Source organism: Callithrix jacchus, chromosome 7 (genome assembly GCF_049354715.1).
Source record: "Callithrix jacchus isolate 240 chromosome 7, calJac240_pri, whole genome shotgun sequence".
NCBI classification, from domain to species: domain Eukaryota; kingdom Metazoa; phylum Chordata; class Mammalia; order Primates; family Cebidae; genus Callithrix; species Callithrix jacchus.
This window is the reverse complement of record NC_133508.1, coordinates 142,198,188-142,223,293: the sequence shown is the minus strand read 5'-3', so window position 1 is coordinate 142,223,293 and position 25,106 is coordinate 142,198,188. Positions and strand designations below refer to the sequence as shown.

Below are 25,106 nucleotides of genomic sequence, written 5' to 3'. Positions count from 1 at the left end.
AACACAAGGAGAGATATATGAAGCAGGTTGCTAGAAATAGATTGAAGCTCACGGGGAAAAGGTCAAGCTTGCTTGAACAGAGGTGTCTGTTTGCATTAAGTTAGGATCTCCAGAATTAGAAACATGTCTGGCAAGTTTCAGAAAAAAAGAGAGTTGAGGACATTGGGTCACCACACTAGTTAGCAGGCAACGTGCTATGTCGGGAAGATGTATGTAGTTAGGAGTCCAAAGAATTTTCCAGAGTGACAGTTCCATTACTGGTTGTTTGACTTGAAGTAAATCTCTCTAAACCTCAACTTTCCTGTTATAAAAAAACAGGAATATAAAAACCTATTAATGATTCTTAAAAGTGATTTGGATGGAACATGATGATAAATGTGAAATCATTTCATAAATTTAAAGGTTATAATGAATTATTATAATGAGGAATGTGTATGGATAGTGGTTTGAATTATTAAGGCTTGAGAGAGAAGAATATTATTCCCTCACTTGATAAATGTCTGTTGTGCAAAGCACTCAATTAATTACTGGAGAGAGGAAGATAAATAAGATGTGTTGCTTTTCCCTCATGGCTCACATGTGATTTCTTCTCTGTCATGACTATCAAGAAAAATAGCACATGAACATGTGTCAAGTATAACACATAGGAGAGTAAGCAAAAGTTGCTATAAGTTAATAAATGAATGAGAGAATGGGTGCACAGAGGACATATAATACAATCTCAAGGATCCAAGAAAGTCTTCTGAAAAGAATCAATGAAGTAGCATAAGTAATCAATCTGATGAAGGAGTTATGGAGAGTAAGAAATTTCAAGCCCAAGGGGTATCAAGAGTAAATGCTGAACATTAAATTCTTGAAGAGAATTGGCAAAAATATAAGGCTGGGTTGAGGAAGAAGGAGGTTGTGGTCAAATGACTTATGCCATGCTGAATTACTTGAATTTTTATAATGGTTATAGGAGGAGAAGTAGGCTGATCAGAATTTTGTTTTATGTGGAGCCTTCTGGCAGTGATATGGAAGTTTGATTTGAGGGAAAGAAAATTGGAGTCAGAGAGGTAAGTGTGAAGACTAGACCAATAGACTAAGTGATAGATGATGGGGACTTGAGTTAACTCAAACATTAATTTGGATTTAAACTCCTGGGGACTGATCAAAGCGCAGGAGAGGAAGAAAAGACTCCCTGATATCTGAATGGATGATTGTATCAACTGTAGAGATTAAAAATGATAAGGAAGAAAAATGGACTTTAAATTGACAAAGATCAAAAGAGACAAAGAAGGGCATTACATAATGTAAAGCGATCAATGCTGCAAGAAGAGCTAACTATCCTATATATATATGCACCCAATGCAGGAGCACCCAGATACGTAAAGCAAATTGTTAAAAACCTACAAAGAGACTTAGACTCCCGCACAACAATAGTGGGAGACTTTAACACTCCACTGACAATATTGGACAGATCAACGAGACAGAAAGCCAATAAGGATATCCAGGACTTGAACGCAGATCTGAACCAAGCAGACCTAATAGATATTTACAGGACACTCCACCCCAGATACACACAACACACATTCTTCTCAGCACCACATCGCACTTACTCTAAAATTGACCACATAATTGGAAGCAAATCACTCCTCAGCAAATGAATGGAAATCATAACAAACATTCTCTCAGCCCAAAGCACAATCAAATTAGAACTCAGGATTAAGAAAAGCAGTCAAAAATGCATAATCACATGGAAACTGAACAACTTGCTCCTGAATGACAAATGGATAAACAATGAAATGAAGGGAGAAATAAAAATGTTCTTCAAAACCAACGAGAATGAAGACACAATGTACCAGAATCTATGGGACACATTTAAAGCACTGTCTAGAGGGAAATTTATAGCAATAAATGCCCACCTGAGAAACAAGGAAAGTTCTAAAATTGACACCCTATTGTCAAATTTGAAAGCGCTAGAGGAGCAAGATCAAGAAAACTCAAAAGCAAGCAGAAGACAAGAGATAACTAAGATCAGAGCAGAACTGAAGGAGATAGAGACACAAAAACAAACCTTCAAAAAATCAATAAATCCAGGAACTGGTTTTTTGAAAAGATCAACAAAATAGACAGACCACTAGCCAGACTAATAAAAAAGAAAAGAGAGAAGAGTCAAATAGATGAAATAAAAAATGATAAAGGGAAAATCACCACTGATTTCTCAGAAATACAAATTACCATCAGAGATTACTAAAAACTAGTAAATCTAGTTTATGCACATAAACTAGTAAATTTAGAAGACATAGATAAATTCCTAGATATTTGTGCACTCCCAAGACTAAGCCAGGAAGAAAATGAAACCCTAAATAGAACAAAACAAGGTCTGAAGTCTATGCAGCAACTAGCAGTCTACCAATTAAAAAAGTCCAGGACCAGATGGGCTTGCAGCTGAATTCTATCAGACATATAAAGAGGAGCTGACACCATTCCTTTGAAACTATTTCAAACAATACAAAAAGAGGGAATCCTCCCCAAATCATTTTATGAGACCAACATCATCCTGATACCAAAACCTGGCAGAGACACAACTAAAAGAGAAAACTACAGGCCAATATCAATAATGAACAATGATGCAAAAATCCTAAATATAATTCTGGCAAACCGATTGCAAACGCACATCAAAAAGCTTATCCACCATGATCAAGTGGGCTTCATCCTGGTGATGCAAGGCTGGTTCAACATATGCAAAGCTATAAAGGTAATCCACCACATAAACAGAGCCAAAGACAAAAACCACGATTATGGCCTTAAAGGGGGGGTCGGAAGAAAACTGTACTGACACTTGCTGAAGATCAAGCCACAGAATGTTCCAGTAGATTTGGATAACAATTGAAGTCAGCATCCACTGACCATCAGTATCTCTCAGCGTAAGGACCCTAATCAACTAACCATTCTGAATGGGTTTGCAATTTAGGGTTTTTGCCCAGCCAATAAACTGCCCCCAAAACAACTTTTTGTGAAAATCTCCTGCAAACAATCTCTCCCACATCTACGGCACAGGACACCATTCAGGGCTGCTCTAACTCAGAGTACTTTGCAATTCTTTGTTTCCTAAAGAAATTCCATTTCCTTTGACTTCTGTGCCAATCCTTTTTTTGTTCTGTTAACAATCTGTAGTTGATAGATAAATGATAGAAAGATGGCAGGTAGGTAGATAGACTTAAATAGATGTTTTGTTAATAATATCCATAGTGTCTGGAAAAAAATCTGGTGTTGGGTGGTATCCAATGAATAATTTCCGAGTAATTATGAGAAAATGTAAAGTTGTGATAATTGATGTGTAGGCTCAGGAAAAGATACTAAGAATGAGCAGTAGAGAAGCAGATTGAGATGGAAAAAAATCAGTATTTACGGTGTAAGCAAAGGACACTGAGAGAATAAAGAAAAGGAATATACAGAAGTATGAAGAGAACTGAGTAAAAGATGATGTTATGAAAATCATGAAAGAATAAAATTAAGGAAACAAAAAGGGCCATCAGTTTTTTCCACAATTGACTCAGTTTACTCATATAACATCGATGGAGGGGTCAACTGAGTGATGTTAACGGAGGTACAACTAGGAGTCACTTGGCTCCACTCTAGAATTTGATTTAGAGATGCTGAATCTTGTGATGACTATACCTGAGCGCTGTTCACATCATGTGGAGAAAGGCTTCAAGAAAATGAAAGGGACACACAAAGGGAAGCAGAAAATAATTCACCCAGCTTAAAGTCTTATATCCATCAGTACCTGAAACAATCTACAGTCTTGGGCTGATCAATTATCCTTTTTGCATGAACTAATTTGAGATGTGTTTCTGTTGCTAATAACACAAATAATCCAAATTAACACAATGCCTATTTTGGTGTTCAACACATCCATCTAGTTGCTCAAATCCCTCCTTTCCCTTTCTTTCTTTTCACATTCTTTCAATTCTTTTCCTATTTTTTCAGTTCTGCCACCAAAATATTTTTTAACTCATATCACTTAATATGTTCACTGTTTTACCTCAAGTCTTGTCAAAATCACTTCTTATCTACCTCTAAGATAACACAATAGTGTCTTAAATATTTCTCTTGTTTTCATACTTATTCCCTTCTAATGCTTTCAACATAGCAGCTTGTAAACTTTTAAAAACTTAAATTTATATTGTCCTTTCTTTGCCTGAAAATTTTAATGGCTCCCCATTGTACTTATTCTGTTCCATTGCCCCCTTACAACTTGGCCCTGCCAATTTCTCCATCCTTATCCTGTTTATTATGCCCCTTTGCTTCCGCTACACTATAAAATCCTCTCCTGATTTAGATACTTCTCTTTTTTTTCTCTCTTTCTCCTATTGAACTTTTTTTTTTTTTCATATGGCAATTCTCATCTTTTAAGTCTTAGGTTAAATGTCACTTTCTAAAGTAAGTCTCTAAAACACTGTCTAATTTTTCAGCACCTAACTCTCCTTTCCACGGATTTATTGTATAATTATGTTGTTGATTAGCTATTACATTTTCTTGATTTCTTCCTTTTTGTGTATTCTTGACTTTTTCTTGATGGCTATTTATACATCTTTTCCACAGAATTAAAATCTCCACAAAGAAGGGAACCGTGTCTCTTGTGTCTACTTTATTATACCCAGGGCCTACTCAATGTATGTAGAGTGTAAAATAATACTTGTTTGTTTCACTAGATTTGTAATAATTCATTGAATTCTGTAGATACAGTCTGAGAGAACACAGAAAATAAAAGGAAGCCTATTTTTAAATATGACGTGTAAATACCAAATAAAACTGTCTCATATTCTAATTTGGCTGTTTGAAGCATCAGGTTATAAACATTTGATAATATTTCCATTGTTTTGAGTTAATGCCATAATGCATTCAAAATTATGTCCTTTTTTATTGACCACTAAACTGTTGTAGAAATAAACTTAACAAAAAAGCCAGTGAATGTTCTTTTTTACTCTTGTGAATAGATGACCTCAAAATCTCTGTATAACACTTATCTCTCAAGTTCAAGCGTATTTCAAATGGGCGCTGCCCTTTCTCCCCCAACATCTGCTCCAGGTCATCCTGAACAAGGACACGGGGATTTCCTGTGATCCAGCTTTGCTCCCTGAGCCCAGTCACGTCATGCTGAACCACCTGTATGCGCTGTCCACCAAGGATGGAGTAACGGTGCTCAGCACAACTCACCGGTACAAGAAGGAGTACGTCACCACCTTGTTATACATGCCCACAGGAAGAGTTGGGGGCCGATGGTGGCCCAGGAGACAATGTGCACCACCAGGCTCCACGCGTGCATGCTTTCCCAGAGGGGATGGACTGTGAACTGCTCATTTCACACTCTTCAGAAGACATTTCCTACCTACCCTGGTCCTGCTTGAAGGTTTGTCCAGGCAGAGTAGCTCCTGCAGTGCCTTGGTCTGTCACGGTCCTCCTAGCATCCCCAGGGATTTGAGCCTCGGGCACTCATCAGGGCCAAGAAAGGAGGGAGGACGTCGGAGGATCTGCGGTCCTGGCCCCGCAGCACATGAGGCCAGGTACAGTTCTAAACCCACATTCTCAATTCTTCTTAAGCCAAAAATGAACGCTAACTCCTTTGCCAGTAAAAATCTGAGAAGCAAAGACTGAGGCCACACATTTCCAATTTTCTGTGTGTTTTTAGGCCGGCCACTTGCCCCTGCTGAGGTCTGGCTGTGGAACTAAGTACGAAGTTGGTCTTGCCTCTCCTTCAAAATCAGCAATAGATTGTCCCTCTCGGCTCCAGGGAGGTGTCGTCTCTATAGAAATTAGAAGCTATCTGATTTCTAGGTGAAGTTTTACAGTTGTTTCTTACAATCATGTGCGCGAAGTACTCTGTAAGCAGAGGTGGCTGGCTGCACAGCTTTAAGGCAATTTTTTAAGTCACCACGACTAGAAATCACATGAACTCAGCTCAGCAATAATCTGTTCTCAGAACAGACTTTTCAACCCACCGCCGGATTTCTCCATTAAGCTGGATGATCCTGAGGACTGACCAGTTAGCCGGCAGGTTGTCCAGCTTTTTATTCCAGTCATAATAAGGTGACAGTGTTAACTGTGAAAACTTCCTCCCTGTAAAATCACACAGTGTGATTTTACCAGGTCCTGTACCACCTTGCCCAAGACCTCTGCCCCTAGTTATCAGGCAAGGCTGCAGCAGTTACTGCTGCTTGTTCTGAAAGGAATGTGGAACTTGCAGCAGCCTTCAGAGTTTGGTCGGGAAGATGTCCTTTGGGCCAAAGCAGACTTCTTTACACACAGCTCAGTTTCCAGGGATCACCGCAGATGTGCCCACTAGCCCAGGTTCCTGTCACTCATTCATCAGAAGCTACCTTTATTTTGCCCTTTATGCCTGGTGGGAGAGGGAGAAGTGAGCTCCCTGAGTTCCAATATTTATTTGGTATCCCTGAGTTTGGGGCACCCTTTTTTCTTACTGTTTTCAAAACACTGAATTACTGTCACCTTGTTGTACAATTTCAATAAAACTTTATAAATATATTTTTTAAAAAAGTTTTTTTTTGAGTTTTACTAATAACTCTAAGAAACAGGGATTTCTGTACCGAAAAAATACAAAACAAAAGTCACACATTTTCTTGCATAAAGCCATATTGTATGGTAACTCAAATACTGTTCAGTGCAGTGGCTAGAATTAAACAGTACAATTATATACAAAATTTAAACAACTTCTAACAAATTTCTACAGCTGGATGTAGGATACATTTGAGCTCCACAACTTCTAGGAAATTTAAATGGCAAAGCATAAGCTTTAACACATTTGGTTCAAAACTTTAATATATGCTAAGAATAAATGTACAACACAATATTTAGTATCTCATGAGAAAATAAAAGCACATGTCCCTCTAAATATCGTACATCAGATTTAATCACCAAAGAAGCACATTCGACCCATTTTTCTGAAATTGATATTGATACTATTGCATTTTATTTGGACAAAAGCAGAGCATAATATCAACATATTACGTAATGCTAAACCAGATATCAGCAGTTAAATGGAGCTCATATTTATCTTAGGGAACCAGTAATTTTCTCCCTTTAATCATAATCTACAAAATATAATATTTTCATGAAGGCCTGAGATTATTAGGGTTAAAGGTATCTGCTGCTGAAAAGATTGTCTTAAAACGTTCCCCTGTGAAAAGTGAGAAAACTCAACTGAGTCCTTTTTTCCATGACAGTCTCCTACAATGTAACACTGACTAATTTAAAGGAACCAGAATGCACCTTCAGGAGAAAATAATATGGCAAACTTTGGTGGGAAGAAGAGAATTGGGAGTATGACAAAATAATACACATACATAGACACACAAATATATACATATATATCATTTGTTTTAAAAAAAATCAATGGCATTGCTTTCTTCTCTATTACTTCATCCTTCTTCAACCTTCTTGGAAAATGAACACAACAGAGAAAAAGCCAGGAATGAATGAAGGGAACGAAAACTTTCCTTTAACTGAAGGCACCTCGTTCCCCTAATTCTTAAGAAAATTGTGCCATACCCTTTAGGTGCAGATGAAACAACTCTAGGTTTTACGGAACTGAAACCAGTGGAATACAAATACAAACATTTCACTTTACTTTTGGATACTCTCTTCATACTGAAGAAAACGATGAAAGTTAGGCTCTCCTCCTGACCAGTCAGGCATACCTAGGACTCTCTTCACACTTGGTGAAGTACTTGTGTCAAAAGTCTGCAAGTTCAAGGATATTTTCTTGAGTTTATGCTCTACTTCACACATCACAAATTTCAGAACTATTCATGATTACATATTATGAGAGGCTTAAATAAGATAGCTTCAAACTAATGCTCTTGGAAGTCACCAAAAAACCTGCATATTTATATTGCTTATTCTGAGACCCAGGTATTCTATGCAAATGCAGGTCATGCGCCTAAACTGGAAAACAATAACCAAAAGTATGTCAGTTTTTCACCTGCAAAATAAAGAATTTACAAGAGAGAAACTAAACATAAATATGTCTTCAGATAAAAGGGTAACAGTTATGACCCTGACGGCCAACATAAACAAAAAAGTAGATCTATGTGTAAGGAAAATAATTGATTTGAAAGCAGCGTTAACTATAGTAGAAGTTGAGATTCAAAACAAAACAATTTCAAAAAAGACAAAACAGAAAAAACCAACTCATGGCTATTTTTTAAGGCATGAGAGTGTGTGATTAAAACGTAATATATCTTAGTAATTCATCTGAGTCGCTTACTTAGCAACTTTCTAGGATCTTAATACAATGTTTTTATTATGCTCTCCAGAACACATATATCTAACTTATAATATTAATATACATTTATATAAAATATACATATTTATTATCTATGTCTTTATTTTATTTATTTTTTATTTTATTTTTATTTTTTATTGCATTTTAGGTTTTGGGGTACATGTGTGGAACATGCAAGATAGTGGCATAGGTACACACGTGGCAGTGTGTTCTGCTGCCTTCCTCCCCTTCACCCACATTTGGCATTTCTCCCCAGGCTATTTCTCCCCAGCTCCCCCCCGCTGTCCCTCCCCTTTTCCCCCCAATAGACCCCAGTGTGTAGTGCTCCCTTCCCTATGTCCATGTGTTCTCATTGTTCACACCTGCCTATGAGTGAGAATATGCGGTATTTCATTTTCTGCTCTTGTGTCAGTTTGCTGAGAATGATGTTCTCCAGATTCATCCATGTCCCTATAAAGGACAGGAACTCATCGTTTTTGATTGCTGCATAATATTCCATGGTGTATATGTGCCACATTTTCCCAGTCCAGTCTATCATCGATGGGCATTTCAGTTGATTCCAGGTCTTTGGTATTGTAAACAGTGCTGCAATGAACATTCGTGTGCATGTGTCCTTGTAGTAGAACGATTTATAGTCCTTTAGATATATACCCAGTAATGGGATTGCTGGGTCAAATGGAATATCTATGCCTTTAAATATAACATATAAATGATATTTATGTATTTTATATATGTATATACATATATACATTTATTATGAGAAATTGACTTACTCAATTTCTCTGCAAGCTGGAAAGACAGCAAACTTGTGGGAATAATTCAGTATGAGTCGAAAGGCCTGAGAACCAGAGAACTGATGATGTAAATCCCAGTCCTAGGTCAGAAGAAGATGAAATTAGATGTTTCAGCTCAGCAGTGTGAAAGGAAAAAAAAAGAAGAAAACTCTCTTTTCTTTGCCTTTTGTCTTCTTCAGGCCCTAAAAGGATTGGATAATGCCCAGACACATTTAGGAGAGTAAACACTAGAGTCCAAACACTCAAATGCTAATCTAACCAAGGGAGAGGAAAAAAAAAAACCTTTCACAAACACACCCAGAAACAAGGTTTAATCTATAGAGCTCATATTCCACTCAAGCTGATACATAAAGCTAATTACCACGAGGTGCAACCAAAAAATTTCATACTATGAAAACATGTACTGATGAGATAATATAAACTTAGGTCTACAGCTCTTTATTCTCCTTTAGCCACCCACTGATTTTAATCCATCTTTCTTATTAACCCCCTGATTTAAATTCAGCATTTTTTATGGACATGCATTATGGGCTGAACATATTATAATAAAGGTTGAGAACAGAAAGCATGTTAGAAGTATTATTTGTTTTCAAGGAATTTCTTATCTGTTTTGGGGGGTTACAAGACAAAGAAAGCGAACCATTTAAACGTTAGCTTGTATAATATGAATTAACAGAATAAAGATGAGTTGCAGCAGCCAAAGAGGCTGCACTTTCAAAAAGACAGTTAGGATTTGGTAAATCAGAAAACATGGAAGGTTAATGGTGTTCTGTGCATTAAGCATATTTGGAAGGTTCTGAGGGGAGATTGCCCCTGGAACATACATTCAAAGTGGGGCTGCTGACCACAATAGAGCAGAAACATGCCTACCAGCTCTAAAGCAAAATCAAAATAGTGTCCTTGCCTCAGGTGGGAAAACACCCTTGTGAATGAATAAATGATGATAGTCATAGATTTTCTGTTTGAGTAAAGGATGGATAAATTACTCAATAAGCAGCCTGTCTATAGAAAAAGCCTGGTTTCTTATCACATATCCTCCATACAGAGATGCAAGCATTTGCATAGAAATGAATTGATTTGAGAAAGGGCAGAGAAGGGGAAGCAACAGAGAGATTTGGTGGAGCAGGCTACAGAGTGCAGAGGGAAAGATCCTCATGGATTTGTTCAATAAGACTCTATTCCACTTACAGTACCTAATGCCGTTGGTAATTTAACTCATGGGGCCACCTCACATCTATGTCATTTTAGATAAGAAAGAGAAAATATGATTGTAAAGGGAGAGTGATGACTATTTGTATCTATAAATGATTCATCATATGAAGTCTTAATAGAAAAGTTATATACATTACTACTTGAAAATAAGTGGATCATAGACATTTTGAGAAACTTAAGACAGATTCTAAAAATAGAAATTTTACTTATGTAAAATCTGAGTTTTTTGGTTTAATTTCTTATTTTTTTTAACTTTTGAAATTTCCACTAAAAATATTTCAAAGGACACCTATTATTTTTTTTTTCTATCCAGCATTTCTAATTGAGAGTAAAGCAAAGTGGCTTCAGAATCTACATTTTAAAGATCAATTAATCCGGGCTTCTCTCCTCTTCTCATTTTTATTCTTAAATAAACACAGGTGTTTGTTACTGTATCTCTAATAAACTATTACCTAATGGTTTTATAAAGTGTTTGAAAAAAGACTCAGATCATTTTGGAAGTGCTGGAATAAGCAAATTAAAATATATTCTTTCTGTAGCATCTGTTCATTTAGTAAAATATGCTAATGTGCATTATGAATCTTTAGAAAGTAGTATATTGCATAGAATTATCAAAATACTTCTCAAACTTCTAGATTTTAAAACTTTTTGAGAAAATTCTTAAAGTTAGTGTTCTTCAGAATATAATACTTAACCTGTTATATTAGGAAAGCTAGCTTCTGCTTTACAATGCAAATTTCTATTGCTGAGAAATGCTTGTGAAACAGTTCAATTTTTGAAAATCTTCACAAATTTGATTTGCTAATTTTGTTTCGGAACTTTCATCAAAAGTAGTTAGCACATTACTCATCACAGACAAAAACTAGTGAACAAGAAATTATGTAGCATTTAAACATCTGTTGAATGTCAATCTAGGGCTGGTATTTGATGAATTTTCTTCTAGTTTCCTAACTACACTTTCAATTAATTTGTGCGTGTGTGTGTGTGTGTGTGTGTGTGTGTTTTCCTAGAGACAGAGTCTTGCTCTGTCACCTAGGGCAGTGGCATGACCGTAGTTGATTGTATTAATATCTTGAACTCCTGGACTTAAGCCCTTTCCTGCCTCAGCCTCCTGAGTAGCCAGGACTACTGGCATATGCCCCCACACCTGGATAATTATTTTATTTTTATTTTTTGTAGAGATTGGGTCTCACTTTGCCCAGGCTGTCAACGTATTTGCTAACTGAAGCTTGCTATAGACTGAATTGTGTCCCCTCCCCTGCAAAATTCTTATTTTAAAGTCTAATCCTTCAATATGACTGCATTTCAGACAAAAGTCCTTTAAGAAGGTTTTAGGTCGAATTAAGTCATAAAGGTGGGGCACTAATTCAATAAGACTGGTGTCCTTTTAAGAAGAGGAAGCGACACCAGCAGTGTCTGTGCAGGGAGTAAAGGACATGAGAGGAAGCTGTGAGAAGGCAGCCATCCACAGGCAGGGAGGAGAAGCCTCTCCAAAATCAACCCTGCTGAAACAGTGACTTGGGACTTCTGGCCTCCAGAATCCAGAGAAAATAATTGTCTGTTGTTTAAACCACCTAGTCCGTGGTATTCTGTAATGGCAGCCTAAGCAGACTAATATAAGGCTTTTATTTTAAATTTACTTTAAAAATCCATTACATGATTCTTGAAGTATCAAAAACTTTCACTACCTCTGTCTACTTTAGTCCTGGGAGAAGGGGCCTGAAAAAACTCAAAAAAGATAATAACCGCAATTCATCTTTGTGAAAACCAACACTCAGGGACATTACATGAACCCAGGTCTTCTGTTACAATGTCAATGTCTTTTATTACTGTAGACATGGGACTTTCTCATCCTCTTTCTGTCCTATTTAAATGTCTCTTAATACTTTACCTAGCTTGTTTTGTACTTTTGAATGTCTCTGTGTAAATCTACCTCCTAGGTTAATATTAACCTTCTGGGTTAGGATTTTACACTCAAAATAGTTTTGTCCTAGAACTCTGAAGTTTCCCTTTCTTAACTATTGAAAAATTGATTTATTTATTCAACAAATATTTAATGAACTTTCACTATGTACTAATCATTGGGAATAGAGAGTTGAGTAAGAAGCTGCTGTTCTCTACGGTGCTCATATTCTGTGAAGGAGGCAGATAATAAACTGGATCCGGTGGTTATAGATACCAAAAAAACAGAGTAAATGTTTAGTGACTGACTGTGTGTGTGGAGGGGTACGATGAAGGTGCTTTCTACAGGATGTCCAAGGATCAGAGAGCATTTGATCAAACATTTGGCCTTCTTTGAAAGAAATAAAGAAGAGAGCCAGGTGAAGGCATAGGCAAATGGCTTCTAAACTTGGGCAATAAGGAACATTCCTTAGACTAGTGGTTTTTAAACTTCTCTGACCCTAACAATCACCTGGGAGCTTAAAAAATGTAATTCTGTAACCAAGGTTGAATATTCGACCCAGTGTATCTAAAGCTCTAGGGAGTAGAACGCAAGCATCAATCTTTTAATATCTCTGTAGGTGTTTCCAATACTCAGCCAAGGTTGAGAATCACTGTGTTAGATATTAATGAACTTTGTTACAGAAACTAAAAGATGGTCAACGTGAATAAAGAATGAAAGGGAAAGAAAAAACAATAAAAGAGACATTATAGGTCATAATAAATTCTTTGGATTTTATTTTGTATGTAAAGCCATCAGGGGTTTTGAACAGAAGGTATTATGTGATCTTATTTGCACAAGATAATTTTGCCTGCATAGTAAGGAATTGACTCAGGTGGATGGGGAGAATAGACACCAGTAAACACATTTGGATGAGATTAAAAAAATATACTTAAGTGATGACAATAAAGGCAGAAGTCATGTTTAAATGAAATATAATATTAAGCTGATTATTATCCTTTTGTTAGATTGCTTGTGTTTTTTTGCAAGATGTTTTTAGAATAATATTTTCATTGCTAGTGTATTAGTTTGCCAGGGCTACTATAATAAAATACCACAGAGTTGGTGGCTAAAATAAAATAAATTAATTTTCTCACAGTTCTAGAGGCTAGAAGTTCAAGATCAAGTTGTGGGCGGGTCTGATTTCTTCTGAACCCCTCTCTCCTTGTCTTACAGATGGCTGCTTTCTCACTGTGTCCTCACATTGTCTTTCTTTTGTGAGTGGCCATCCCTGATGTCTTTTTTGCATCCTACTCTTCTGTTCTTAGAAGAAGACCAGTAAGATTGAATTAGGGTATACTGTTATGACTTCATTTTAACTCAATCACTTCTTCAAAACCCCATGTTCAAATAGAGTCACAGTTTAGAGTACTGAGCATTAGGATTTCAATATATAAATTTTGGGAAAAATACAATTAACATTAACATTTGATGTTCTGAGATTTCACCATTCTGTCGCACGTTTATTTTTTATTTTGTTGCACTTTAGGTTCTGGAGTACATGTGCAGAACATGCAGGTTTCTTGCCTAGTTACATACCTGGCAAGATGGTTTGCTGCCTCCATCCCCCTATCACCTATATCTGGTATTTCTCCCCATGTTATCTCTCTCCAACCTCCCTACCCCCCAGTGTCACTCCCCTAATCCCCCCCAACAGACCCCAGTGTATGATGATTCCCTCCCTGTGTCCATGTGTTCTCACTGATCAGTACCCGCCTAAGAGTGGAAACATAAGGTGTTTGATTTTCTGTTCTCGTGTCAGTTTGCTGAGAATGATGGTTTCCAGATTCATCCATGTCCCTGCAAAGGACACAAACTCATCTTTTTTATGGCTGCATAGTATTCCATGGTGTATATGTGCCACATTTTTCTTGTGCAGTCTATCATCAATGGGCATTTGGATTGGTTCCAGATCTTTGCTATTGTAAATAGTGCTGCATGAACACATATGTGCATGTGTCTTTATAATAGAACAATTTATAATCCTTTCAATATATACCCAGTAATGAGATTGCTGGGTCAAATGGAATTTCTATTTCTAGGTCCTTGAGGAATCACCACACTGTCTTCCACAATGGTTGAACTAATTTACACTCTCACCAACAGTGTAAAAGTGTCCCTATTTCTCCACATCCTCTCCAGCATCTGTAGTCTCCAGATTTTTTAATGATCACCATTCTAACTGGCGTGAGATGGTATTTCAATGTGGTTTTGGTTTGCATTTCTCTAATGACCAGTGATGATGAGCATTTTTTCATATGTTTGTTGACCTCATATATGTCTTCTTTTGAAAAGTGTCTGTTCACGTCCTTTGCCCACTTTTGAATGGGTTTTTTTTTTCTTGTAAATCTGTTTTAGTTCTTTGTAGATTCTGGATATTAGGCCTTTGTCAGATGGGTAGATTGCAAAAATTATTTCTCATTCTGTTGGTTGCCAGTTTACTCTAATGATTGTTTCTTTTGCTGTACAAAAGCTCTGGAGTTTAATTATATTCCATTTGTCTATTTTGACTTTTTTGGCAATGCTTTTGGTGTTTTAGGGATGAAGTCCTTGCCTATGCCTAAGTTTTGAATGGTTTTGCTTAGGTTTTCTTCTCAGGTTTCTATGGTGTTAGTTCTTATGTTTAAATCTTTAATTCATCTGGAGTTAATATTTGTATAAAGTGCCAGGAAGGGGTCCAGTTTCTGCTTTCTGCACATGGCTAGCCAGTTTTCCCAACAGCATTTATTAAACATGGACTCCTTTCCCCATTGCTTGCTTTTGTCCAGTTTGTCAAGCATTAGATCATTGTAGATATGTGGTGTTGCTTCTGAGATCTCTGTTCTGTTCCATTGGTCTAATATGTCTGTTTTCTTACCAGTACTGTGCTGTTTTGATTACTGTGACCTTGTAGCATAGTTTGAAGTAAGGTAGCATGATGCCTTCAGCTTTGTTCTTTTTGTTCAGAATTGTCTTGGCTATGTGAGCTCTCTTTTGGTTCTGTATGAAGTTTAAGGTGGTTTTTTCCAGTTCTGTGAAAAGGATCATAGGTATCTGCTGGGGATAGTGTTGAATCTATAAATTACTTTGGGCAGTATGACCATTTTCACAATATTGATTCTTCCTAACCATTAGCATAGAATGTTTTTCCATTTTTTTGTGTCCTCTCTTATTTCCTTGAAAAGTGGTTAATCGTTCTCCTTGAAGAGGTCCTTTACATCCTTTGTTAGTTGTATTCCTAGCTGTTTTATTCTCTTTGTAGCAATTGCGAATGGTGGTTCATTCTTGATTTGGCTCTTTTTAAGTCTGTTATTGGTGTATAGGAATCCTTGTGATTTCTGCACATTGATTTTGTTTCCTGAGACTTTTCTGAAGTTGCTTATTAGTTTAAGGAGATTTTGGACTAAGCCAATTGGTCTTCAAAATATAAATGTTTTCTGCAAATAGAGACAATTTGACTTCCTCCTTTCCTAATTGAATACCTTTTATTTCTTTTTCTTGCCTGACTGCTCTGGCTAGAACTTCCAATACTATATTGAATAGGAGTGGTGAGAGAGAGTGTCCTTGTCTAGTGCCAGATTTCAAAGGGAAGACTTCCAGTTTTTGCCCATTCAGTATGATATTGGCTGTGGGTTTGCTGTAAATAGATTTTATTATTTTGAGATAAGTTCCATTGATACCTAGTTTATTGAGAGTTTTTAGCATAAAGGGCTGTTGAATTTTGTCAAAGGTCTTCTCGGCATCTATTGAGATAATCATGTGGTTTTTGTCTTTGGTTCTGTTTATGTGGTGGATTACATTTATAGACTTGTATATGTTGAACCAGCCTTACATCCCCAGGATGAAGCCTACTTGATCATGATAGATAAGCTTTTCGATGTGCTGTTTCAATCGGTTTGTATTTTATTGAAGATTTTTGCATCTATGTTCATCATGGATATTGGCCTGAAGTTTTCTTTTTTTGTTGAGTCTCTGCAGGTTTTTGTATCAGGATGATGTTGGCCTCATAAAATGATTTGGGAAGGATTCCCTCTTTTTGAATTGTTTGGAATAGTTTTAGAAAGAGTGGTACCAGCTCCTCTTTGTCTGGTAGAATTCGGCTGTGAACCTATCTGGGCCTGGGCTTTTTCTAGTTGATAGGCTCTTAATTGCTGCCTCAACTTCAGCCCTTGTTATTGGTCTATTCAGGGTTTCTACTTCTTCCCGGTTTAGGTCTGGGAAGGTGCAAGTATCCAGGAATTTATACATTTCTTCCAGGTTTACTGGTTTATGCACATAGAGTCGTTTTTAGTCATCTCTGATGGTAGTTGGTATTTCTGTGGAATCGGTGGTGATATATCCTTTATCTTTTTTTGTTGCATCTATTTGATTCTTCTCTCTTCTTTTTTGTTAATCTGGCTAGATGGTCTGTCTGTTTTGTTGATCTTTTAAAAAAAAAACAGCTCCTGATTTATCGATTTTTTGTGTCTCTGTCTCCTTCAGTTCTGCTCTGGTATTAGTTATATCTTGTCTTCTGCTAGCTTTTGAGTGTTTTTTTTTTTTTTTTTTTTTATCTTGCTCCCCTAGCTCTTTCAATTTTGATGACAGACTGTCAATTTTAGGTCTTTCCTTGCTTCTCATGTGGTTATTTGTTGCTGTAAATTTTCTTCTAGACACTGCTTTAAATGTGTTCCAGAGATTCTGGTATGTTGTGACTTTCTTCTGACTGGTTCAAAGTACATCTTTATTTCTGCCTTCATTTCATTGCTTATCCAGTCAACATTCAAAAGCCAGTTGTTCAGTTTCCAAGAAGTTATGTGGTTCTGAGTGAATTTCTTAATCATGAGTTCTAATTTGATTGTACTGTGGTCTGAGAGACTGTTAGTCATGATTTCCATTTTTTTTTTCAATTGCTAAGGAGTGATTTACTTCTCATTATATGGACAATTCTATAGTAGGTGCAATGCAGTGCTGAGAAAAATGTATATTCCTTGGATTTGGGGTGAAGAGTTCTGTAAATGTCTATTAGGTTTATTTGGTCCAGATCTGAGTTCAAGTCCTGGATATCCTTTTTAATTTTCTGTCTTGTTGAACTGTCTAATATTGAAAGCATAGTGTTAAATTATCCCACTATTATTGTGTAGGAGTCTAAGTCTTTTGTTAGGTCATTTAGAACTTGCTTTATGTATCTGAGTGCTCCTGTATTGGGTGCATATATGTTTAGGATCATTAGCTCTTCTTGTTGCATTGATCATTTTGCCATTATGTAATGCCCTTCTTTTTCTCTTTTGATCTTTCTTAGTTTAAAGTCTATTTATCAGAGATGAGGATTGCAATTTCTGCTTTAATTTTTTTTTTTGCTCTTCATTTGCTTGGTAAATCTTCCTCCATCCCTTTATTTTGAGCCTATGTGTGTCCTTGCACATGAGTTGGGTTTCCTGGATACAGCAAAGCAATGGGTTTTGACTTTTTATCCAATATTCCAGTCTGTGTCTTTTGATTGGGGCATTTTGCCCATTTAAATTAAGATTAATATTGTTATGTGTGAATTTGATCCTCCCATTTTGATGCTAGGTGATTGTTTTGCTTTTGCCCATTAGTTGACACAGTTTCTTCATTGTGTTGATGCTCTTTACCACTTGGGATGCTTCTGCAGTGTCTGGTACTGGTTGTTTCTTTCCATGTTTAGTGCTTCTTTTAGGAGTTCTTGTAAGGCAGGCCTGGTGGTGATGAAATCTCTCTGCAATTGCTTGTTCATAAAGGATTTTGTTTCTCCTTTGCTTATGAAGCTTAGTTTGCTGGAGATGAAATTCTAGGTTGTAAGTTATTTTAAAGATGTTGAATATTGGCCCCCACTCTCTTCTGGCTTGTAGGGTTTCTGCTGAGAGATCCACTGTGAGTCTGATGTGCTTCCCTTTGTGGGTAACCTGACCTTTCTCTCTTGCTGCCCTTAGTATTTTTTCCTTCATTTCAACCCTGGTGAATCTGATGATTATGTGCCTTGGGATTTCTCTTCTTGAGCAATATCTTTGTGGTATTCTTTGTATTTCCTGGACTTGAATAGTGGCCTGACTTGCTAGGTTAGGGAAGTTCTCCTAGATAATATCCTGAAGGGTGTTTTCCAGCTTGGATTCATTCTCTCTGTCACATTCAGGTACACCTATCAAATGTACTTTAGGTCTTTTCACAAAATCCCAAATTTCTTGGAGGATTTGTTCATTTCTTTTCATTCTTTTTTCTCTAATCTTGCCTTCTCATTTTATTTCATTGAGTTGATCTTCAATCTCTAATATCCTTTCTTCTGCTTGGTCAGTTTGGCTCTTGAAACTTGTGTATGCTTCCTGAAGTTCTCCTGCTGTGTTTTTAGCTCCCTCAGCTCATTTATATTATTCTCTAAGCTGTTTATTCTCCTTAGTATTTTGTCAAACCTTTTTTTCAAGGTTCTTAGTTTATTTGCATTGGGTTAGAAGATGTTCTTTTAGCTCAGAGAATTTTCTTATTACCCACCTTCTGAAGCATGCTTCTGTCAATTCATCAGACCCATTCTCCATCCAGCCTTGTTCCCTTGCTGGTGAGGAGTTGTGATCCCTTGGAAGAAGAGAGCATTCTGTTTTTTTGTGTTTCCATCCTTTTTATTCTGGTTTCTTCTCATCTTTGTGAATTTATCTAGCTGTGGTCTTTGTAATTGATGACTTTTGGGTGGGGTCTCTGAGTAGACATCCTATTTGTTGATGATCAAGTTATTTCTTTCTGTTCTTTAATTTCCCTTCTAACAGTCAGGACCTTCTATTGTAGGACTGCTGGAGGTCCACTCCAGACCCTGCTGGCCTGGGGATCACCTGCATGGCTGCAGAACAGTAAGGGTTTCTGCCAGTTTCTTCTTCTGTTATATTCATCCCAGAGGGATATCCACCAGATTTCAGTCTGAGATCTCCTTTATGAGGTGCCTCTTTGGATATACAGGGGTTGGGTAGCTGTATGAGGAGACAGTCTATCCCTTATAGGAGCTCAAGTGCTGAGCTGTGATCTCCATTGTTCTCTTCAGAGTGGCTGTGCAGGTATATTTAAGTCTGCTGCAGTGGAACTTGTAATGGCCTTTTTTTTCCAGGTGCCGTGACCTGGGAATGTGGGGCTTTATTTGTAATTTCCTGAGTGCTGCTTCCTTTTTTCAGAGATGCCCTGCCCAGTGGGGAGGTAGCTTAGTCACAGTCGGCCAGTGGAGGTGCTGCTGACCGGCTGTGGGCTCTACCCAGCTGCTGTATGAACATCCTTGAAGTTTTGTTTATAGAGGTACAGTTAGAACTGCCTTGGTAATGGTGGTCTGCCTCAGTAATGGTGGACTCCTCTGTAATGGAGGACTGCCTCAGTTATGGCAGATTGCCTTGGTAGTGGTGAACTGACTCGGTAATGGTGGACTGCCTTGGTAATGGTGAAGTGCCCTGGTAGTGGTGGATTGCCTCGGTAATGGTGGATGCCTTCTCCCCACAGAGCTGGATCATCCCAGGTCCAGCTGCACTTGCTGTGAAACTCTCAATCCAGAGCATTTCAGATTGCTAGTCTTTATGGGGATGGGACCCACTGAGTCAGATCACCTGGCTCCCTGTTTTAGCCTGCTTTTTTTTATTTGAATGGGTGGCTCTGTCTCCCAGGTGTTCCAGACACCAGTTGAAATGATAGCCCAGATTGTGTGAGTTTTTGTGTGGAGAACCGCTGCACTGACTGAAACAGCTGTGCTGGAAACTGGTGATGCTTTTCAGTCTGGGAAACTCCTGATCTGTAGGCAGTAATAACTCATTTGGAAATGCAGTGTTCATTGTTCTTGCTTGGAACTGCACTCCAGAGCTGTTCCTATTCAGTCATCTTGAATCCCTCATTCTGCTTCACACGTTTTTTTAAGCTAGACTCATTTTCTTTTTTTTTGGTTAGTGGAAGTGTTATTTTTTATTACATTATTATTATTTTTTACTCTATTCCATGTATTCCTCTTCTCCTTCTGGAACTCATTTTAGAGAGATATTGGAACGTATGAATCTGTTATTCATTTCTTATCACTTACACTTTCCTCTCATTTGCATTTATCTATGTAGTCTGAGATAATCCCATGGTAGATTTCTAGCCCAGTAATTTACACTTCAACCATGCCCATTCTGGTATTTAGACTATTGTTTCCAGTGTAGGTATCAACATTTAAATGCTAAGACTTCTAATAAATATTTTTTTGTAGCTGTAATAGCCCCTTAGCTGTTTCTGAATGTATCAGTAATGCTTCATCTAAACTCTTCTGCTTGCTTCATTAACTGCTTCATTCCTCAGAACCTGAGATGCCTTTACCTTTGCAACAGTGTGCTTTGGAATCTGTTTTGCAATGTATTTTCTTTTCTGTTGATTTCTTTGGATCTGATCCTTCTTACTTTATATCATTTAGGTATTGCTCATAATATTTGGATTATAATGGCACTTTAAATTTTGTTCTTGTCTATTAATGGATTTATTCTCCATTGTGTGTATATATATATATATATATATATGTTTGGTATAGAAATACATGTGTGTATGTAAATATATATAAAATCTTTTCTTATTTTATTAAGTCCTGGATACCTACGCATGTTGCAATATTTGTACAGTCTGTCATTTTGAGTCAATATATTATTATGAAAAATCCTTTTTTTTTACATATTTTGTACTTACAGAATAATTTGTTTGTTCCATAGTTAGCTCTTTATTTATAGAAACTATCTCACTATTTTCCTTAGTAAACCCTGTCAATTTTTATTTAAATATATTCATATTTATTTTTCTAACTTTATTTTCAGTCATCAGTTTTAGAAATAATATCAATATTTTGTTCTATCAATGGGAATTTTCTATTCACAAATATTTTGGCATTATATATTCACTACCCCCTTCTGTTGTGAGGGTAATGTCCTTTTAGAAAAGTACAATAGGAACTTTGAGTTATGTTGGGCAAAAAATAAATTTATTTTAATCACTTTTAATATTGATTGAGTAACCAGCAATATAATTTGAAATATTATTAGACAATAAGTGTTGCAATGATAGTTGTAAAATATATTCAGTAATTTTATTAATTTTATAGAATATACTGATTCTCTTAAGTAGAAACCACAAGAATGAAAGAGATTACATACATATTTTATAGGAAAAACACAGGAAATGTAGTCTACTTTTGAATAAAGCTTCTTATATCTGTTAAATATAAACTTGCTAAGAAAGTGAAGAGAAATAAGAATATTCCAAACCTCAAGTCTCAGTACAAACCCTATAAGAGACTTGAAAATACCTTCTGTTACTTTCCAAATGATAATTTGGAAAAAGACAGTAAACAGTGGCAGACTATGATAAGGAACTTGAAAATGAGTTTTAGTTCTGTCTATGCTTGTTACCAATTTGAAGAATGAAAGGTTATTTTCTAAACATCTTAGGTTTCTCTGTCTCTCTCTGGGTCTCTCACTGTTACTCATTATAATCACTCTCCAGCTTTTATTTAATAAAAAATTTTAACTCTTACTCTAAGGTTCTCTACCAACTGGTTCCATCTCTAAGCTAAATGAACTCAGTCTACTTTTCTAGTTTTTCTTGTTTTCTCAAGAATCTTAGAGTCTTTAGAAGAGATAGAGATGTGAACAAGTATCTCTGGGTGTTAGGAGTTTGCTCTTTCCTTAGTTTTATCTACAAGTATTCCTTACTGATAGAGAGAGGAAGAGTTTTAAAAGCCATTGAACAAACTACCTCTTCAGCTGTTTCTTCACCAGTAGTTTAGGTACATACCATCCCTTGATGTCTGTCAGCCACACATAGATACTCCGAGTCCCATACTTTACAGTGATGGTGGTGCTACTGCTACTACCTGATTTTACAAGGAGCAGAGGGATTCTCCTACTCTTTCAAACATCGCTGGTTTTTAAACATATATATATATATATGTGTGTGTGTGTGTATCTGTTTTATATATATTTATATACAATCTGTTTAAATATATATGTGTGTATATATTTACACATATATGTATACATATATACACACATATATAAACAGATTGTATTTAAATATATATTAAATATATATGTGTATGCATATTTATTTAGTATGTTTCAACATATTAAATATATATATACATATGTATATATACATATATACATATATGTTTACTAAATATGTTTAAATATATTAAATATATATACACATACATACATATATACACACACACACATATACATTAAATATATGATCATCTTAGCCTGTTTTGTGTTGCAAAACAATGTGTTGTAACAATACCTGAGACTGAGTAATTTATAAAGAAAATAGATTTATTTTTCATAGTTCTGAAGGCTGGGACATACAAGATTGAGGAACCTACATGTGGCAAGATGTTGCATCATCTCATGGTGGAAGGTGGAAGAGCAATAAAGCTCAAGCAAAAGGGGGTCAAACTCACTTTTATAGAAAACTCACTGCCATGATATTAAACCATTCCCAACATAATCGCATTAATCCATTCATGAAGGCAGAGCTCTGACGACCTAATCATCTCTTATTCAGCCCCAGTTCCCAACTCTGTTGCACTGAAACTTTAGGAGATACATTCAAACCATAACAGAAGTATCTAACATTGTCAAACTCAGAAATATAAGTAAAATTGTGGTTGCCAAGGGCTGTGGATGGGGGGAGAAAATGGATTGTTTAACAGGTACAGAGTTTCTATTTTACAAGATGGAAAGTTCTGAATATCTATAGCATAATAGTGTGAATGTACTTAACATTATTGATCTTATATTGTTATAAACTCTTTTTTTCTAAAATTAATATGACCCTGATACATTTGAAGTTTAAATTGTTGTTTATTAAATGAATGTAAAATTTTGATGGTTGTTTAAAGCCTATACAGATCGGATATGAGGGGTGGTAGGACATTGGGTGTGATGTCTCTGAGCGAGCTACTTTAGCATAATGCGAAAATGCAGAACCTCACTGCCTATGCCTGTTGTAAGGCCAGTTGCCTTGCCGGGAGTCAAACAGACACATTCATCACTCTCCATGCCTGATAATGCGTCATCACCCGAGCTCATTATCTGGCTTCCCCACAAAGCTTCCCTGCACTTGCCTCTGCATACCATGCCCAAGCTCACACTCAGCACTAAATTATCCATCCAACCTCCAGCCCGCTGTTAAAAACCCTGCAGAGAAATTTTTTTTAAAAAGAAACCCCACCTTTCCCTGCTCCGTATGCTCCCGGCAGGCCAGCGTACCCAAGGTCCTGCCCATCTACCAATGGCAGCTAGTTTCATATACTTCCTACTTTAACTCCATGTACTTCCTGCTCCTCAACAGCCAATAGAAATGCTTTCTCTTTGTTTCCCCAGTAGTCAATCAAGGCCAACTTACTCAAAGTCCTGCCCACCTACCAATGGCAGCTAGTTTCATGTACTTCCTACTCCTCAACAGCCAATAGAAATGCCTTCTCTTTGTTTCCCAGTAACCAATCAATTGCCTGCACACCGCATAAAACCCCATGCCCTGAACAGCCAGGTGCAACTTCCTTGGCCCCTCTTGGACCACTGAGGTTGCCCGGGAGCTGAATAAATTGGCTTCTCACTTTTTTTTTTTTAATACCTGCCTCAGTTTCCTTATTTTACCTCGGCAATAAATCTTACACCTGGTAGCAAGGAAATTGAAAGAAACTGATTTTCCTATTCTATCACTACCTCTTTACACTATTTTATGTAACATATTTTCCTTTCCCATAAACTGAAAACTCTTGGGAAAAACAAAATCAACAAACTAAAAAAAAAAAAACCTCAATGTCTTTTCGCTTTATTCCAGAGGAAAAGGGTATTATTTCATTCACTGGTTTATCAAGAAAGGCACTGTGTGTGTGTGTGCACGCACGTGTGCGCATGCGCACATTTGCATGCATGCATGCAAACTATAAGGTTATGAGTGAAGTATACATGCTCCAAACTATAAGGTTATGAGTGAAGTATACATGCTCCAAACTATAAGGTTATGAGTGAAGAGAATTATTGAGGGGACAAGGAAGGTGAGTTATTTGGCTTATATTGACACTAATTTTACACCAATGTATAAAAAAATCAAACATCTGCTCAAGGATGGGCAAAATTCCCTTCCACATATTTATTTTTGTTTCATGACAAATACACATTTCTCTGATTAATGTGACATTGGCTTCATTTCTTATGAACTAATATTTTGGCCTTACACTGTTAATTCATTCTTTTTTCCTCTTGCTTTTATTGGAAAACATTCTTATGACTAAGACCCATGTTCAAGTCTTCTTTCCTCATCAGGGTGAAGGCATGGCAGGGGGTGTAAGGACAATCTTAGCTCACTTTCTCACTAAAACCATTGCAAGATACAATAAGTTTAATAGTGTAGGTATATTACAAGCACAAAGTAGCAATAAATCTACTTGTGAGAATAAGGGAAACCTTACTGAGAGTGGAGAGTCAAGCAAAATCTTTATGTATATCAGAAATTTTTTAAGAGATAAAAGGGTTGCTCAAGGAAATATAAGATTATATTGCTTAAGAATTTTTTTGTGTGTGTTAAAGTGGCAAAGATGTGACTCAAACCAGCTTAAGATAAAAAAGAACGCATTGACTCACAGAACCGAAAAAGTCCTGTATACACATAGTGTATACTCATAGCTTGTTCGCTTTATGTGACATCCTTGTGTGGGCTGAATTCTTACGAGGTTTTTTGTTGTTGTTGCTTTGTTTTTGAGATGGAATCTCACTTTGTTGCCCAGGCTGGAGTCCAGTGCTTGATCTTGGCTAACTGCAACCTCCAACTCCTGGGTTCAGGCAATTCACCTGCCTCAGCCTTTTGAGTAGCTGGGATTACAGGCACACGCCACTGTACCCAGCTA

The 25,106-nt window shown here is 36.7% G+C and overlaps 1 pseudogene; it reads left to right on the top strand.

Moving 5' to 3' along the window:
* Window positions 1-5,142: 5,142 nt before the first annotated feature.
* The window catches only part of LOC100387991 (AP-2 complex subunit beta-like), a 44,020-nt pseudogene continuing 24,056 nt past the window's right edge, over window positions 5,143-25,106 (top strand).